Source organism: Temnothorax longispinosus, chromosome 9 (assembly GCF_030848805.1).
Source record: "Temnothorax longispinosus isolate EJ_2023e chromosome 9, Tlon_JGU_v1, whole genome shotgun sequence".
NCBI classification, from domain to species: domain Eukaryota; kingdom Metazoa; phylum Arthropoda; class Insecta; order Hymenoptera; family Formicidae; genus Temnothorax; species Temnothorax longispinosus.
The window spans coordinates 1,063,541-1,080,868 of NC_092366.1; positions in this window are offsets into that span (position 1 = coordinate 1,063,541).

Below are 17,328 nucleotides of genomic sequence, written 5' to 3' on the forward strand. Positions count from 1 at the left end.
CCTGAACATTAGGTATTAACCGGCGGTGAGTTTTTAGAGAGGCATACAGTTTAAATTATCATGCGAAGTTGTCAGAGCTTAAAATTGATAAAGTTTTCATTATAAGATTTGTGTAATTTTTATTAATTTGTAATTTGTAATACGTTACTCTTTATCATGATTTACTTTTTCTGATCTTTTACACATTGCAAAATTATAAAATTTATTATAAAATTTTGTTCCTGTTGAATTGGCTTGTATGAAAAATAGCTGGCCCTTTATAAGCGTTTAATTTCTGCAAACGCCTAGTCAACAATGTGTTAATAAAAATTCATATAATTTCACAAAATTAATTTCTATCAATATCTTTTAATTCGCCTATTTCTAAGAAGCCTCGTATCTCCGGTCTTCCGTTCACCGATTCTCTTGTACGCCACGCTTAGCCAAGCGGCAAATATCAGAACGGCAATTACACGAGAGCACGATCGTTTACCGGTTGACAGACAGAGGAAATCGCCGGTTCGCTACCGTTAAATTCGCGGACGAAAGCGTTACGCAACGCGAATACGCAATGTCCCATTGCCGATGTTTTCGTGTGGTCTAACCGTCCTGGTTCAATCGTCATCGTCATCGTCATCGTCATCGTCTTCGTCGATTCTCATCATTTCGCTGCGGTTTGCGAAACGCTGCTGGATTTCGACTCGATCGTTAAGCAAGCGCGCGTGAATTTCCGCCTAAGTTCTGGGAAATATCGCGGAATGGAGATTGTCGCCGCAATTTACGTTGTTATACTCTAAAGGATGTAACGGTCCCACGTACGATATTCGCAAAATACAACGAGAGTCCGTATTACCACTCCGCGATAGCATCAAATCCGACGGTGTGGGTTACGGTAATTTCTCACACGGCCGTGTTACGTGAATTAACAGCAAATAACTTGCTAATAGCGAGACACAAGTGATACGTGCCGCGCGGCCGCACTATCGGATAAGAATTTCGCAAAAATCGCTTAATATCACGCGAGCAGCCAAGCGTGCAGGAGAATGCCATTCGAAGCTGCTAACAAGATCGAAGAAGCGGCGAGAGATCCTGAAAAAGTTGCACCACAAAGTGGTGCGCGTATCTCATTGCCGTAACACGTCGCGATCGCTGCAACCCGTGTTACGTTTTTTCGCACCCTGCTCGATGAGTCCTTCTTTTTAGTGCATCTCCAATATTGTTAGTGGAATTGAATTTCATTGCTTGCTTCATTTTTCAATAGGAATTATCTCGCGAAATTCTCAATTTCGATTTTTTATTTATTTTTTAAATTTATTTTCAATAAATCGTTTCTAAAATCTGTTCCCACGAAGATAATTGCATACTTAATTCAAGATTTGCTTGCTTGCTGTCATTCCTACAGCAACGCAAAAAGAAAATATATATTGCAATAAAATACAGATATTGCAATGACATAAGTCACATAAGATACTGTTATCAAAATGACAATATTATTGCAATGACGGCTGAATGGAATTAGAAGCTGAATCAGATTTTAAACTAAGCAGTCGTTTGCTGACTCACTTCCACACTCATTTCAATTTACTCCACTAACTCTTGAAGTCGTCAAGAAGCGGCCGCTCTTCCGCGCAATCATACTTCCTTGTATTACCTTGTAGCGCGAGTTTTTTACCTTAATCTGATTCATCTTCTAATTTTCTATAATCCATCACTAACGTCCATTTTTATATTAACACATCGGAGAGTGATGACTCTCCAGCCTATCAAGATTTCCTCGATATGTATTACCGCGTCTCTGCATCTTCAATGCGAGATAGCGAGGGGATCCCTTTAACGAGACCAAAATTACGGCAACGAGAACATTTCCTGGTCTCATCTGGCGCGATGTTACACCGCGAGGGATGGCGCGGCGCGGCGCGCACATGCGAAACACGCCGGGTTTATTAATGCCATTGGCGCAACGACGTACAACGCGGGTCCGTTTAATTCTATATTTACTGCAGCCGCGTAAAGTTTAGTTAAAGCGGTGTACGTTAGGTATAGTAGTAGTAGTAATAGTAGTAGTACGCGTACCGATCTGTGGAAAGGATCAGTCAAGGCGAGCCGGAGGGTCCATCGGCGAGAAGGAAATCTCCGCGAAGCGATCTTCCCACGGCGCGGCGGGCGATGGATGCGTCTCCGGGGAGCGCGGCCTTGCGCGGCCTCGCAAGGACAAGGCCGTCATTTTCGATGCAAGGGCGCGAACAATTATTATTATATCGGTGTGTATGTGTGTAAAATATATATAATAAATGCGCGCCAAGCCAGGGTGTGGCTCGGTTGCGCTGAGAAAACAAAGCTTCCCGCGCGTGTAATTATGGCGAGCCCGAGATGCGAGGGAAATGCTGTGCCACGTTGATGCGAAGCGCGCGATTATGCACTTTTGTGGACCCTTTTGTGAAATCGTAATCGGACGCGTTTGCGCGCTCACACGCGGCCAGGAGAGATTCTTCGGCGAGTGTCCTTTGCGTTGTCGCGTTCCGAAAGCCGAAACGACGGCGCAGGAACTTAAATTGAAAGTTCATGTCTGTTGAGCTTCTCGCGAACCGAGCACGGCGAGCACGCGTCGTCGTTTAAGAGAGAGAGAGACGCTTGAAAACGAAAGAATGACACTCTTATTTTATTTGTATATAATAAACTATAAATGATACACATTAGAATACTAAAGCAACGTGCAAAAATCTTGGATCTAGCTTTCCTGTCGGAACAAAATAAAGTAAAGCGTAAGTTACTTGAAAAGTAAGAACCTGCTATTCAGAAGTATAAGTAATGACCACACTTTCTTTGAAGCACATTACAAAGGAGAGTCATCCGTCAAGCGACGCGTCAGATTGACGGGCTATCGCGGAATTCCGGCGTGCGATATTGACTTTCTCGAGGCCGGTCGTGGAATCGCGATGCATCATCGTCATCGCATCTGCCGTCGTGCCGGGCCGCGCCGTGCTGCGCCGCGGCGCGCCGCGCCGCGCTGCGCCTCACTGCACGGCGAAGGTGCAATCGGCACTTAAGCGTGACACTAATGAGCGCCGGCGATACAAGCGGTCGTCTCCCAGGGGCTGTCTCGCTGTAATTGGTTAGTTAGCACATTTATTTTATATGAAACGCCGGCTGAAAAATGCGAAGCGCGTGCGTCCTAATTGGGAACGGCTCGGCGTGGCTACGGCTTGGCCTGGCTTGGCCCTGGTCTGGCTCAGCTCGGCCCGGCCCGGCCCGGCTCAGCTTGGCACGGCGCGGCGGCATGCCGATCGATGCGCGCGATATCGATTGTCGGATCGTTGACAGGCATGACCGAGTAACGCTGCCCTTAGGAGAGGAGGCTGAACAGCCGAGTCACCTTCATGGCTAGGAGAAGCCAGGCATCTGCGAGTCTGCGGGATGCGCGGACAGCGCGTAATAAACCATTAGTGACTACCGCTCGATTGTATCTCTAATCTTAATCCGTGCGAATTTTCTGATGCGCGCGTTAGCCCGACGAAGTGGCCTTTATAAACCGTGAGACGCCGCGAGCCTCGGCTAACTAACGTTTAGGCGCGCAATTATATCGATTTTGATCCCCGAGTTGAGTATCGTAAAGTACGGCAGAACGGCGCGATGATTTTTTTTCGTCGTGCCCGTTAGCTTGATCATAGCCTCCCCTGATAATTCCCCCTTTATACAGCATCTCTTATCTTCATTAATACAAATAATCTGGTCATAAATTGTTTGTAAATTGCATATACACAAACATTGAATCAAACGTCATAATGATTATTGTACGGATTGTCTCGAGTCTCTCGTGGCGCGGGAATTCGTTTCCGCGACTGCGAAGTTCACGGAATAAATAAATCCCATTACAATCGCGCAGATTATCTTGATGCACCGCGTGACCCCGTTGGAGTCAACGGCTCTATGTTTCTCTTTTTTTTTTTTTTTTTTAATGCATTGCTTGGTTTATAATTAATCCCGCTAATAAAGTACGCAGTATAGCCGTCTCCGACTGTAATAATGTAGGGAGGCGTATGTACATGGCAGGCACGCGCGCCGGCACCGGCCAGCGGACTTTCATTCTGATATTTAATACTCCTCGCGCTCCGGTTTATTAGCGAGCATTGTACCATCGTCTAATACCTGAGAGAATTTTGATCACGACATCCTCATAAATCTTGATTGTATTACCGGTTTATCTTCGAACTTTCTGTCTAAGCTATTCTCATTCGGCGGGATCGGTCATCAAGGCTGGCGAAAGAAGCCGTGCTCTTTCTCTCTCGTGCGGGAGAGAGAGAAAGAGAAAAGAAAAAGCAGAATTTGTTTCTAAGGCTAATCACAGCTATACTGAGAATGCCATCCCTGCCGTCACGGTTATCGAGACCATCGTGGATTTAATTAGACCTTGCGCGAGGTCATATCGATTTCTCGGATTACTCCAAAGAAAAATCAGGGATGAAAGGGAGCAACGGGGTATTGGAAATGAATAATGGTCGCAAATATGTGAACGTTTTAAAATCCCGTGCCAGCTATCAATTTCGCTCTCGAGTCGCGAGATTCAAGTGCATTACTTATTAATCTATCACAAGTATACCTACTTAAAAGAGACATTTATTTGATAAAAATATAATAAATTGTAAAAATAATTATTATTGATAAAATATAAAATAACAATAAGAAAAAGAGTAAAAGAACAAAGGAACATTGCGTTACCTTCTTTTTTATATATATATTATCGACAATTTTTGTAGCTTTCGTTTAGTAAAGCTTTTACCGCGAAGGGAATTCTTAAAGGAGATTCTCGCGAGCTTCTGCAGCCGGGAGATTCACTTCGCTTCTTTACATCTCTTGATATCGCGATGGATGCCGTACTCCCGCGTAACACACCGCATTTGAAGGCGATGCGCCAATCTTCGGCGAGTATTTAGACGAGTAATACACGTGTAAATGAAGTTGAGTAAGGCAATGTAAGCAGGAGGTGGCAGGTGCTACGCAAGGGGTGCCCTTTTTTTCGCCGCTCGTCTTCTGTTAGTAGCCGCAGAAGCCAAGCACTCTGCCGAGGCTGCCGTGAGGTCTTCCGCGGTAGTGATGTGCACGACCAAGACACAGTTTGCCTCCTCTGATATTAACCACAATGAAGCCTTCAGTATTTAATTCAGTATTAAATACTGAAAGTTTTACAACTATCGATTTCTCGTTATTAAAGTAATTGTTATTCATATTTTGCTTTACAGAATAATAATTATACAAAAATCTGTTGCTTCTGATACACGATAACCAAACGTTTATTGATTCAAACTTCTTTCGCGTTACATTAATTCGATGGAAGCTGCCTAAGTGGAATGCGATATTTCTAAATAAATATTGACTGCTTCTTCTGTCAGACAAAAAGGACTACATGTCAGACATTCAATCGTAATTCTAATGATGATTTCCTTAACCGAACTGGCGAGTTTAGGAGTAAACGCGTATCTGAAAGCCCTCGAAAAACGGCTGTTTACTGGACATTTCTTGACCTGCACGTTCGTAGCCATCGCTAGTCGCGAACCTTGCTTACCTGCAGATGTAATTGCAAGGTACTTGGATTTTTATCGTCGCCACCGCCACTTTAACCGAACGAACACTCCTCATCTTATTGTTGTCTGGTGTTCTCGCCTTTATGGCAAAAAAAAAGGAACGTATGGGAGGGACGGGGCACTTTTAAGAATTCCAAATGGGAATGGACAAAGGGCAGTATATGCCTGAGGTCGCGCGTTTTTCATCGGCCCTACCGCCAATTGGCTGCTGCGCTACTGAAAACAATCTCAATTCCATCAAGGGATACGCACTTTCTCTCTTTCTTATTTCCCCTCTGTCTCTTTCTCCTCTTGAGCAAATTACATCCTCGGATCGCTTCTTCGCGAGGTGAAAATGAAATGCGAAGAAGTTTATCGGTGCGAAATTTTTATTGTTGTCACTAAAAGAAAATATCTTCGGCAGGGAAATAATTTCTGGAGAATATCCTGCAAATGTAATTTTCGACTTTTTCAATGACGCGATCGCACCGGGAGATCTCACTAGGAGAAATGACCTGAGAACGGGCCAAGATAATAGAGGATGCCACTTTTTTTCCTTTTACGAGGATTTTAATATCCGGCGCATCATCGTCGCTTGATTAAAATCCGTTACGTACACGAACGCGGATCGCGGCGTTCATGCGCAATTTAGGTGCACGGCTGTAACTTTTGTGTTTAATTTAACGGCTCGCACCCGTGCGATCCCGCGTGTAAGTCGCATAAATAGCCGCGTAAAGGCGCAAGATAAAAAGACACTTACATGCTCAGATTTAACGCGCTAATGTCTGTAAAGCGCGACCGTGCGCGTGATGCGGCGATGGCCGCGCGGTAATAGAACGCATGATATATCGCGCCGCGCGGAAATTGAAATGAAAAGTGCAAATACTCGTTTCGAAACGCCGCTCCCGAGAGACTTATTACTCGCGGCCTCCTCGCAGTTACTCGCACGCGGTCGGCGTAACGCGCGAGGCATCGTCGCGCGCGGAGCACCCACTCGCGCGAGACGGTCGCGACTGTACGCGAGGCTCTATGCAAATGCAAGCAGGAGGAAAACGGTACCGCGCAATCGCGACGTAGATAAGGCAAAGCGGTAGCGCGAGGCGTTATCGCGCGGACGCGTCGCACGTAAAACGAGTTACCGTGGTAAAAGTGCGTATAATACAGTCGCGCGATAGTACCTACGTAACTCGATGTACGAGCCTGCGAGACGGCTGAATCTGGCGCGTTACTTTTTGTACGCCCGTGTTTACAATTAGCTACAGATCTATCACTGCTTATGTTAGAGCGACTTATCAGAATTTTTTAATATTTATCATGACAATCTGTACCTTGCTGTTTATCACGGAAAAAAATTAGCTGCTGCAGCAAATTTAGTGACACCCGACATTTTTTTGCAACAAAAGCTATATTTTTTGAAACGATAGAAATATAATTTAGCAATAGTAGTAAAACCTTTTCTTCACGCTGCAAAAAAATGTTAGCTGTCCCTCTTTTACAACTAAATTTGCTATAGTAGCTAATTAATCTTTTTTTTCCGTGATCAAAACAATGAACATTTTTTAACTCTTAAACTACACCCTGGGTCAAAATGACCCAGTAAAAAAATTGTGTTGCATTATCTACCATCTACCATTGCGCTGAAACGCTGAAATCGAGATCTGTCGCGCCATATAGAGTGTCATTGTCTTCCAAATGAAAGACAATGACACTCTATATTACTGAGAAGTTTTCAAATACATATCAAAACACATGCTATTTTTACAAGTGTAAATTATTTACAGCTATCTATATAAAGGACTTAATATATATTTTCGCGAATATAAAAATATAGATCTCAGTGTAATATTTTATTTTATAATTTATAATGCGTAGCCATACGCAGTAGAAACAAAAAGCTTAATTAGAAAGATGTAGTAAACAAAGATAAGAATTGAAATGTGATTCTCATTGTCATTAAAATTTTACCATATTCGTGAAAAGGGGGCTCATCCGTGAAATTTGAATATCACATACGACGAACAATGTGCAGCTGGCGGCCTCGTCGTCGGTTTAAATCACACGAGTGACTTCCTGCAGTCACTCGGCCGGCTGTCGCATTAAGAAGAGGGATAACATTTGAATGCGCGGTGTCGCGCGGTACTTTAAATTAGCATTATAAATAAGATTATGGAAACACGCGCCATCGCAGACGCGTCAATCCTGGCGGCGAGGCCGTCTTAGGTAGCACTTTGTCTCGCGCTTATTAACATTCGTTCGTCAACCGTTCGTTCGCGCTATACTTGCCCTGAATCAATTATGCATTCCATTTCGCGTCCTCGCAGCCTGCGAGGAGCTCGCAGGAACTAAATTGCGTCGTTGGCAAATGAATAAAAAGAGCGCGACAAAGAAAGGGGCTAAAACCTCGAGGAAAATAAAATCTTCGAGAAACCTCTTAGGATAATCTTATTCCGAAACGTTTTTGCTCATTTTCTTCTTATGGTTCTACATTACGTAATATGCTCTTTTTTTCAATATCACAAAAAATCTGAAAAGATTATATATTAATTTTAAATCCCGGAACTGTAAATAGATTCATCATCTGTTTGAAGCAACATAGCTTGTCCATAGAAGAGAACGCAGAGTATGGGCCCATTTTATCCTGTTAACCTTCTCAGAACGAGTCGCAGACCGGATTCGCTTATCGAAAAGTCGTTCCAATGGCGTCCGAACGACTCTTAAATTAGGCGAACTGTTCGCTAAGCGAAACAACGTCCGGCAATCGTTTCAATATTTAGCTCGCTGATTAACGCAGCGCCCGAGTTAAGAATATCAACGAGCGGCTTTGTATTCGTTCCTCGATAATCGACGTGATCGCCGCGCCAGTTATGGCAGTAGCGATAACGGTGCCCGCACTCACGTGCACTCGCGGTTGTCTCATCATCGGCGAAGAAGGATGCTCCTCGGACACGCGATCAAGCATCTCATTGTCATCGTTCGACCGTAGCGAGCAGCTTCTTTCAGGCCGCAGCGAGGCGAGATCCGCGTTCGAGCGGACGGCATTATGAGTCGCGCCGCGAGCGCATCCCATATTCTGCGTGCACAGGGGTTTTGCTATCGGATAAATTCGTATCTTCCGCTTTGATTCTGGCCTCATAAAGAGATTTCGCTCAAGTCCACCGCGACAGCCATTAAACGCGATATTGTACCGAACTAGTAGCGCGACAAAACGTATAATGTAGCCCCGACACGTTACCATCTCCCCCGCAATAATCCCCCGCGATGCGATGGTCCCCGCGATAAGTATCCCGTATAATACGTCCGTCCGGCGCGACATTGTCGCGCGGCGCGATATTAAAAACGAGTTCCTAGAAAGTGCATGCGCCGCGTTACATCGCCTATGAATGTTGCATGGCGTTCGCGATGTGTAAATATGTTACACTCTCGTTGCTACTTGCGTTTGCCATCGTGAATTATGCATTTAACCCGTCCTCGGTATCCCCGTGCATAAATCCCTGCCGCGCCTCCTCCATTGCCGCGGTGCGACTTCGACATTGGGGATTCTCCCGACGCCGTATACGTTGTTGCAAAATGATTTATCGCACGGTGGTGCGCCCGGCGTTCCACATAATATCTGTAAAAGTGCCATGAAATATCGCGAGTGGCCCGCGCAAAAAGGCCACTCGCCTCTTTCAGCGTCGTCATTTTTTCGCGCTGCTGCCGCCGCCGCCGCCGCCGCCGCCGCCGCCGCTGCCGCGCGGCAGACCGGTCTGGCACAACCCGAGATCCTCCTCCTTCGGATCCCGCGAGAACGCACGTCCTCCGCTCCGCGCTGCCGGAGAGTTAATATTTACGCGATAGTTAATCGCGCAATTTAGCCTTCGCCCGACCCTCGGGCATATTTCAAGCCGGATCAATTAATTCAAAAGTTGTTTCTTAAAAGCATCAATCCGACGGTGGCCTCACGCTGTTCTCGGCATTTAAATCGATAACCGGAAATAAATGATTTTAGAATTTCGTTAAAACGGAGCATTTATTTTGAGAGCTTTCGAAAGTAATTCTATTGTCAGAGACACACCAATAATGACAATATTCTCTTGTAACATCTAAAAAAAATATTTACGCGTAATAAGAATAAATAAGAAACAATCACACTTTTTTTGACGAGGTCATTTCGACGGAGCCCGTTTTGCCGACTGACCCAGATAACCAGCACTGGAACACGCCTGTCGGCTTAATTACTCTTCCCTGTTTTTTCTCGTCGCGTGCAAGGGATCGTTCCAAACCTAATTTGGATCGAGTTATGCGCTCAGGTATCACAAGTGATGCGCCGGTAAAAACCAGATAATGAGTTTCGGCTTTTTACGATGATTTTCGTGCCGCCCATTTCGCGCCAGACTCGAGCACAAACGCACTAATTACAATTATCAAATTTTCCATAAAAATGTATTATTTTAGTGCACTTATCGAATTCCTTTGTTATATGCCCCGAGTCTCCAGTCGATTATTCGGACTTTTGTTTCTCTTTTTCTTTCAACATTTTTTTTATACAGGAGAAAAATCCTATCGCCTATGTTAGAATTTTGTCTCGATACTACGCAATGTAAGGAGAGTTATCGTTTTTTAGTTTTTCACATATACTGAATATTTTAATATTTTACCAATATATCTCATCTAAGATTTTATTATACTTCTAATCTTACTATAACGACCTTCTCGAATCGCAGCGGAAAAATGCAAGATCGCGCGGGTCATTCTCGCGAGTGAGAGTAATCCCGCGCTCATCATCATCCGATTATTATTACGTGGCGTGGGGCCATTGCACAGGTATCCGCACGCACGTAGGTACGCATGCACTCACCGTTCGTTCGGTGTGTACATATTCGCTTACCACGCGATACGCTAATATAATGCGAGCGACACGTCGGGTAATAACTTTATTTAGATACACTATCGACCTGTGTAATTACACGGCGAGCATTCTAAGTCTCTCTCTTTCTCTCTCTCTTTCTCTCTCTCTCTCTCTCTTTCTCTCTCTCTCTCTCTCTCTCTCTCACTTTCTTCATAAACATCGTCGTTTACGATGACTGTACGCCGTATGTGCGTATACGCGTTTCGGTGCGTGCACACACGTCGCGCCGCGACGCAATCGTTAATTTGGGATCATTATAATTAAAAAGGAAAGACGATGACGGTGCTCTCTGATATTAAAACCAGCACTATGGATTACACATTGGTTACTTTTTGCGAACCCGCAATCCTTCGCTACGATATAGAACAGTAAACGATACTACGTTAGACGTAGAGTCTTAAATGACTTCAAATGATTCTTTGGGTTTATTAGATCCGCGTGCGCTTTTCAAAAAACCTATATGTTTATATACAATATATAATAAACTCTTGATCAATATATGAATAAAATAAGTACCTAGAGATAGAAGTTAGATAGAAATTAGCTTTATACGGTCAAGCTGGATCTTTTGTTTCTAATAGTCGTGTAGTATGCACAACAGTAATCTTTCAAACACCAACTATTTTTTTTGCTTAATTATTTTATATACATATAAATGCGGAATAATGACTATTTTGTATGTTCTATTTCAATTGACAGCAATGTTACGGATTCCGATAGAATTATGTTAACGAGCACGCGTTCCTAGATGTGTCGACGAGATATCGAGCTTTCTCAGCAGATTCTAATCCCTCTTCCTTCTCGCGGCATCTTTTTTTTCCTCGACGAAAGGCAAGAATCCAAAAGGCCAAAACGAAGGATGATGAGAGACTCAGAGACTGAGAGGGATATGAGGGTGGATACGTTGTTTTAACGCGAAACGATCTCCAGGGCGACGGGACTGAGGGGACCAAACGCACGAGAGCACAGTGAGAATTAACTAGCATTTGCATGTAATACATGTCGGGTAATCACTATGATTGCGATAGGCGTGGCCAAATCCTCGAGTTTAATAGCCCAGGTTGCCCAAAAGCCCTGTACCTCGCCTCGGGTACGGTACCTACGTACGCGTGCAAGCGCGTATCTTCACATCCGTGTTTTGTTAAGAGTCGTCAATAAAGAGAAAAAGAGAGATAGAGGGGAGAAGGGAGAAAGAGGAAGGGAGAGAGGGAAAAAGAGAGGATCGCTTTTATCGTTTCGGCGAGTCGTAATTTTCGCGGATGCACGCGTACGCATGAAGGGGGACCCCTTAAAAAGAATGCGCATGTAATAAGTGCCGCGTACTTATGCGAGAGTTGCGGCCCTCGCACGGCTGGGGCCGGTCGGCCGACGTCCGACCGACGGCGCCGCGCAAATCGCAAATCCCCTTGCGGACCCACGGTCGCGTACCTGCAACCCGCGGGGAAAATTTACGTTCGCGAGTGAGGTTTGTACGACTTTGCGTTTTAGTGCGCGCGTTAAGTCGGCGAAAGAGTAATGCTGTGCGTGAGGCATTCAGACACATCCAAGTGGGCTACGCGCAGCGAGTCGGCCGAAGAGCGCCCTGATCGTCGAGGAGATTGCAAAGTGTTTCGAGAATTTATAAATCATCGCGCGATGCGTTTCGAAGAAGAAGTTTGCAATAATTGTTACATAGTTCGGACAGCGAATGATTTGTACGTAAAGCCGATTCGCCGGACTCTTGCTCGCTAAAATGTAAATGTCTTGAGACATTAATATGGCGCGTACCGCCTTCCTCCAGTTACCCCTTAAATCGCCGCGCCGCGGAATAACCACGGCGGAAACGCCAAGCCTTCGGAGACGGCTGAGAGACAGTGCTTGTAAAATAACGACCGACTCATCCGGGGAGGGGTTGTGACCTCGAAGTGCGCCAGCGCGAGCGCGGGGTGAATCGCCGAAGATCGTGCGATAAGATGGCACGATTAAATTGCCCGTGTATCATTATCGTGCGCACTTCGCTAATAGTAAACAAGAAGATAACGCCACGCCGGCCGGAGATAAGTGGACGTTACGGGTCTCGCGCCCGCGTGCACATAAATTATACGCAATATAATAAAATCGGCGGGGTTATAAGCGTGAGGATTAAGCACTCGGCTCACTCCCCGACCCCGACGCGCCGCGATCGGCTGAGAAACGAACACTCCTGGATGTATAAGGTTTCCAGGGAAGTATCACCGTTGAGCAATTATCCAATTAGCCGCCTGCCCATTATCACGTCAACTGATCCCCGCACTTTATCGCGGATGTACAATAAATATAACTGTGGTGATAAAAATTAATATACTAAAGATAAACGCGGTAGAATTGTTGCAATTCTCTCAATTTAGTCTTTTAATACGCTGCCAATAATTCTACGAATGCATATAGGCATTGATCGTTAGATCGTTCTGTTATACTAAACTGAGCGGAAAAACCACTTTGGTGCATTTTGCAAGCAAACACGTCCCCGTTACTGCTGAACATTCCATCTCGATTACACACGACACGCGTTTTTCTACGATATCCTGATATCCATGCTTGATGACGCTTATCCCGCTATCGGCGTGATCCGTTTCGCTTTTAACCGCGTCCGGCATTCCTCTCCATCCGGACGGACCGTTGAATTCACGATTCACCGTCGGGTAGTACCCCGTGTACGACGGACGAGGTACCTTGTCGGAAGTAGACATTGATGGCCGATAGCTCTCCTTCTTCCCTCTCTTTGGACGACGGGACGACGACTTCGGAACGGCGTGGCACGTCGCGGAATCGCAAGATCGCAGATCACGAGACGCGGAGGCATACGGGACACGGGAGGTGAAGAAGAGGGAGAGCTACGGGGAAACCTCTTCGCGGTTAGAGCGCGTGTAGAAGAGTATCCCGAAAGAAAAGAGTGGAGAAAGAGGAATAGAGAGACGCCGAGAGAGACGGGCCGTAGAATCCAACGGGCAGCGAGCATGTCGGCACTAACTTGTATTAATGTGTCCGATCAATCCTAATGGACGTGGTCGCATCAGTGACGCGCGCGTGCATTTGCATGCGTACCTGCAACAGCACACGCGCGCGCACACACGCACGCGTGTACGGTATCCTTTCAGCTTACATAGTCCTGCGCAATAGTATAAATCGAGGGTCATCGCGATCCCTCCGTGTCAAAGCGCGGCAACATGCAGGATCGGCTGTACGAAAAGGAGGAGGAGGAACGTACCGAGGGAACGAACGTTCGTATCCGTGTGTCCGGTGTACTTATATATGTATGGTACGGCTATGGTATTCCGGCGACGAATGGTCAGCCGGATAGGCAGGCCGCTCGAACATGTCAGCTGTAATCATTCCCGATAATTACGTTAAAGTGTAAAAATATCGAGCGCGATGAGTTATCGATTTATGGATCGACGCGAGAATGTCGACGTATTCTTGTTTTCCCCTGACAGCTGCAAATTGCTAAAAAATACACGGTTGCTTGAATTCACGCTTCTGGAGACGCTTAGCTGAAACGTGTGAATTTTTACGCCATTAAGAAGTTGAATATTGCATGGGTTGCAAACGTTGAATATTACACATCTTGTGCATTTAACATGTTGCAATTATTTAAGAAGTTGACTTATTTTATTTAGTATATTATATTATATTAATTAGCTTCATATATGCATATATTTTTAAAATAGTTTAATGGATTCTCAAGGTTTCCAGTTGTTATTTCAATGCTTAAATTCAGAGAGAAAGAGAAAGAGAAGGAGGGGGTGGGAGAGAAAAAGGGAATATTTGGCTTCTGTTTCTTCTGGCAGCGTCACGAATCGCGCTCTTCGCCCTCGTAACTCGCAATCTCTTCCGCTCTCTCGCTCGCTCATGAGTGCACGATGACGAGCGGAATACCGGACGACAATATAATGACTACCAATGGCGTATTGCGTCGCGTATTGCGGAACTGGGCATGACGGGTTACTAAAGGCGTTACCAGGAACTTCGTTGTCACTTCTCGAACTAGTCCTGGTTCGTCACGGGCGGGAAGAATGATGAGCGAGATGGCTAGCCCGACCGAGCGTTCACTCATCGCCGTCTCATAACCAGAAAGAGCGAAGGAAAAAGAGTTTTCAACCAGCTTAATAATTATTTCCTCAATTCTCGCAAATTATCGGTCTGATCTTACGGTTAAGATTATGCCGAGGAAACCGCGCGCAATGCGAAAAAAAGTTACCCTATTCCTTTACTCATTGTCATTCCGTCTTTCGTGACGGCTGCAACCGGACGCATCATGCTAGTTGGGCCATCGTTATCGAATGGAACCGAATGCGGTAACTGTACGGTCCGAAAATATGTATAAGGGAACGCGTACATTCGGCAGGCTGCTACCGCGATCGTAATTGGCGTACGCGATTGTTTTGCGAGCATCTGCGGGCTCTGTTCCTTTAAAAAGAAAAAAAAACAGAGAAAGAGAAAGATATAGAGAAACGAGAGAATGAGAGAAAGGCGACTCAAATGGGTGAAAAAGAGAGGACAAGCACGATGGAGGGAAAAAGCGGCCACAACTTTAAATTCCCTTCGCTTGACTTCCTCGTGGTCCTCGCGCTTCCTTATTCTTCCGTCGTCCCGTTCTCTCTCGCAATCTCTCTTTCTCGAATCATAAGAAACAGTCGTGCCAATGTCAGACGTCGCCAATTGAAGTTTATACACATCATTAAATTTAATTCTCTTATCAAACTTAAAAAAATAGTAAAATAAAATTAAGTAAAGCGCCGTTAAACGGTCAGGATTGGATCTTGGTTGCTTAATAATATTATTCGTGTGAATTTTACATACAATTCTTTTTCTTAGCCACACCGTTACTTTCGCACTTAAAACGTAGTCTCACCGAAGCTGTTGGCAGAGATTATTTTTTTGCGAATTGGAAACATTCTGAGGGGTGCCGCAGAATAAATTAAAAAAAAATTTTTTTGAGTAAATATAAGGACCACCCTAATATATATATATATATATATATATATATATATATATGTATAATGGCATTTTATTAGAAAAATTTTGATTTTTCTGCACAAGAGTAATTTACAACATTAATATACTTTCGCGAAGTCCGCGCGACGGGTAGGTACAGGGCGATATATAAATTACACGTCTGGTCACGGGGCCCTCCGAGGAAATAACGGTACTCCCGGGGAGCTTTTCTCGTGCTCTCTCGTGGTCGCCGATCTTAGCCTGGCCGGCCTGCCTGGTCGGTCCCGCCGATCTCCTTTCTCGTGACAGCGAGAAGAGAAGAGGCCAGGCTGTGGTACTCTCGCTTCACTCTCGGTCGAGGAAACTCCGCCCGTTCGCCCGTTCGTTCATCCGTGCGCCTCTATCTACTCGGGAGAGCGCTCGCGATGAACGCGAAACGAGAGCGGCCTCGCTCATCCCGAGCTCGCTTGATCGGCAGCTAAGATTACGAAGTTACGTCAGTGTCTTATTGGCGTAGCCGGTGCGAAGCGGAGAGACGCGAGCGATCAAAGGGGTCCGCGTGTGCGGATTCGTTTAACGAACCTGCGCAAATATATCCCAATGGTCCCCCCGAACCGCCGACCTGCACTGTCGCGATGTCGTCGCGGCAATCCGAGGGACGCTGGACCCGTTGGTGTCTCTCTCCTTATCTCCTCCTTTTTTTCTTGCCAATAAAACCTCTCCACTTCTGCAACTCCCATATTGACGTATCTTCGCGGCGGAGATCGTCGCGATTGCACAGGAAGACGAAACATGGATAACCAAGCCCAAAAACAGCTTCGTTAGTTGGCCGCTAATTACTTTCCGAGCCGAGGCTCACGAATCAACCGAGATAATACCAGCCGAGTCCTATTCTTGGACGTATACCTCGGCCGTCTGGCAATCGTGAATTCGAAATGTATATCGTTAAAAATTTAAATGTACTTCACTCGAAACTTTATTCGAAACCTTTAAGCCCGTTAATGCGCACCTTCGGCGGCCGGTATACTTTATTCGCGATAAATTCGAGCGGCATTCGAGGATGACAAATTTGCGTCGGTGTTTTACGGTCGGTCGTTCCTACAAGCTAAACTCGTCGAGCTCCTCGATGTGAAAACGGGTTTCCTGTATTCCATGGAGAGAGGAGAGATAAAATTTATTGTAATATGCCATGCTGATTTTAACATTCTTACGCCCATCGCAAGTTTGCGTATGATAATCCCTTTACTTTATCCCTTAACTTAGCGGGAGATTCTTATGTCATAAATTTAATAGTTCTCCTCGTATCTTTAATTGCAGTTTAACACGTCGCTATTAATGTCAGTATTAATACCAACGATTATCTAAATTATTATATACAATATGTTAAAGTTTCCAAAAAATAAAACAAAAATACGGTTATAACTTACAGACTTAAATATCATTTCTCTTTCATAAAATCGCTTATAAAGATGTTCAAGAATGGTAATAGATCTCGTTGATGCTGATGTCACTTTAGAAAATTTTTCATCTAATTAAACGACTAGTAAGATTAAAATTATTCTTCTTGCGCTCCACTGCGAATCAACTGTTACGACACTGCAAATCTAAAGGCGTCTTCCACTAGGAAAAACTCACTGGCACTCAATGTCTCAGTCTTCGAGTTTTTCGGAAACAAATCCTCACTAATTCTACACTTTTTTGTAGTCGCTTATTAAACGCTTTTTCGATTAATAAGTGTTTTATTTTAACTCGAGTTTAGTGTTTTATTACGTTACACACAAAATATAAAACGCTTTTTTTTATCAATAAGTGTTTTATTTTAGCTCGGTTTTAGTGTTTTATTGCGTTACACACAAAATATAAAACACTAAAACCGAGTTAAAATAAAACACTTATTGATCGAAAAAGCGTTTAAAGTGAATGTTTAAAAAGTGACTACAAAAAACTGTA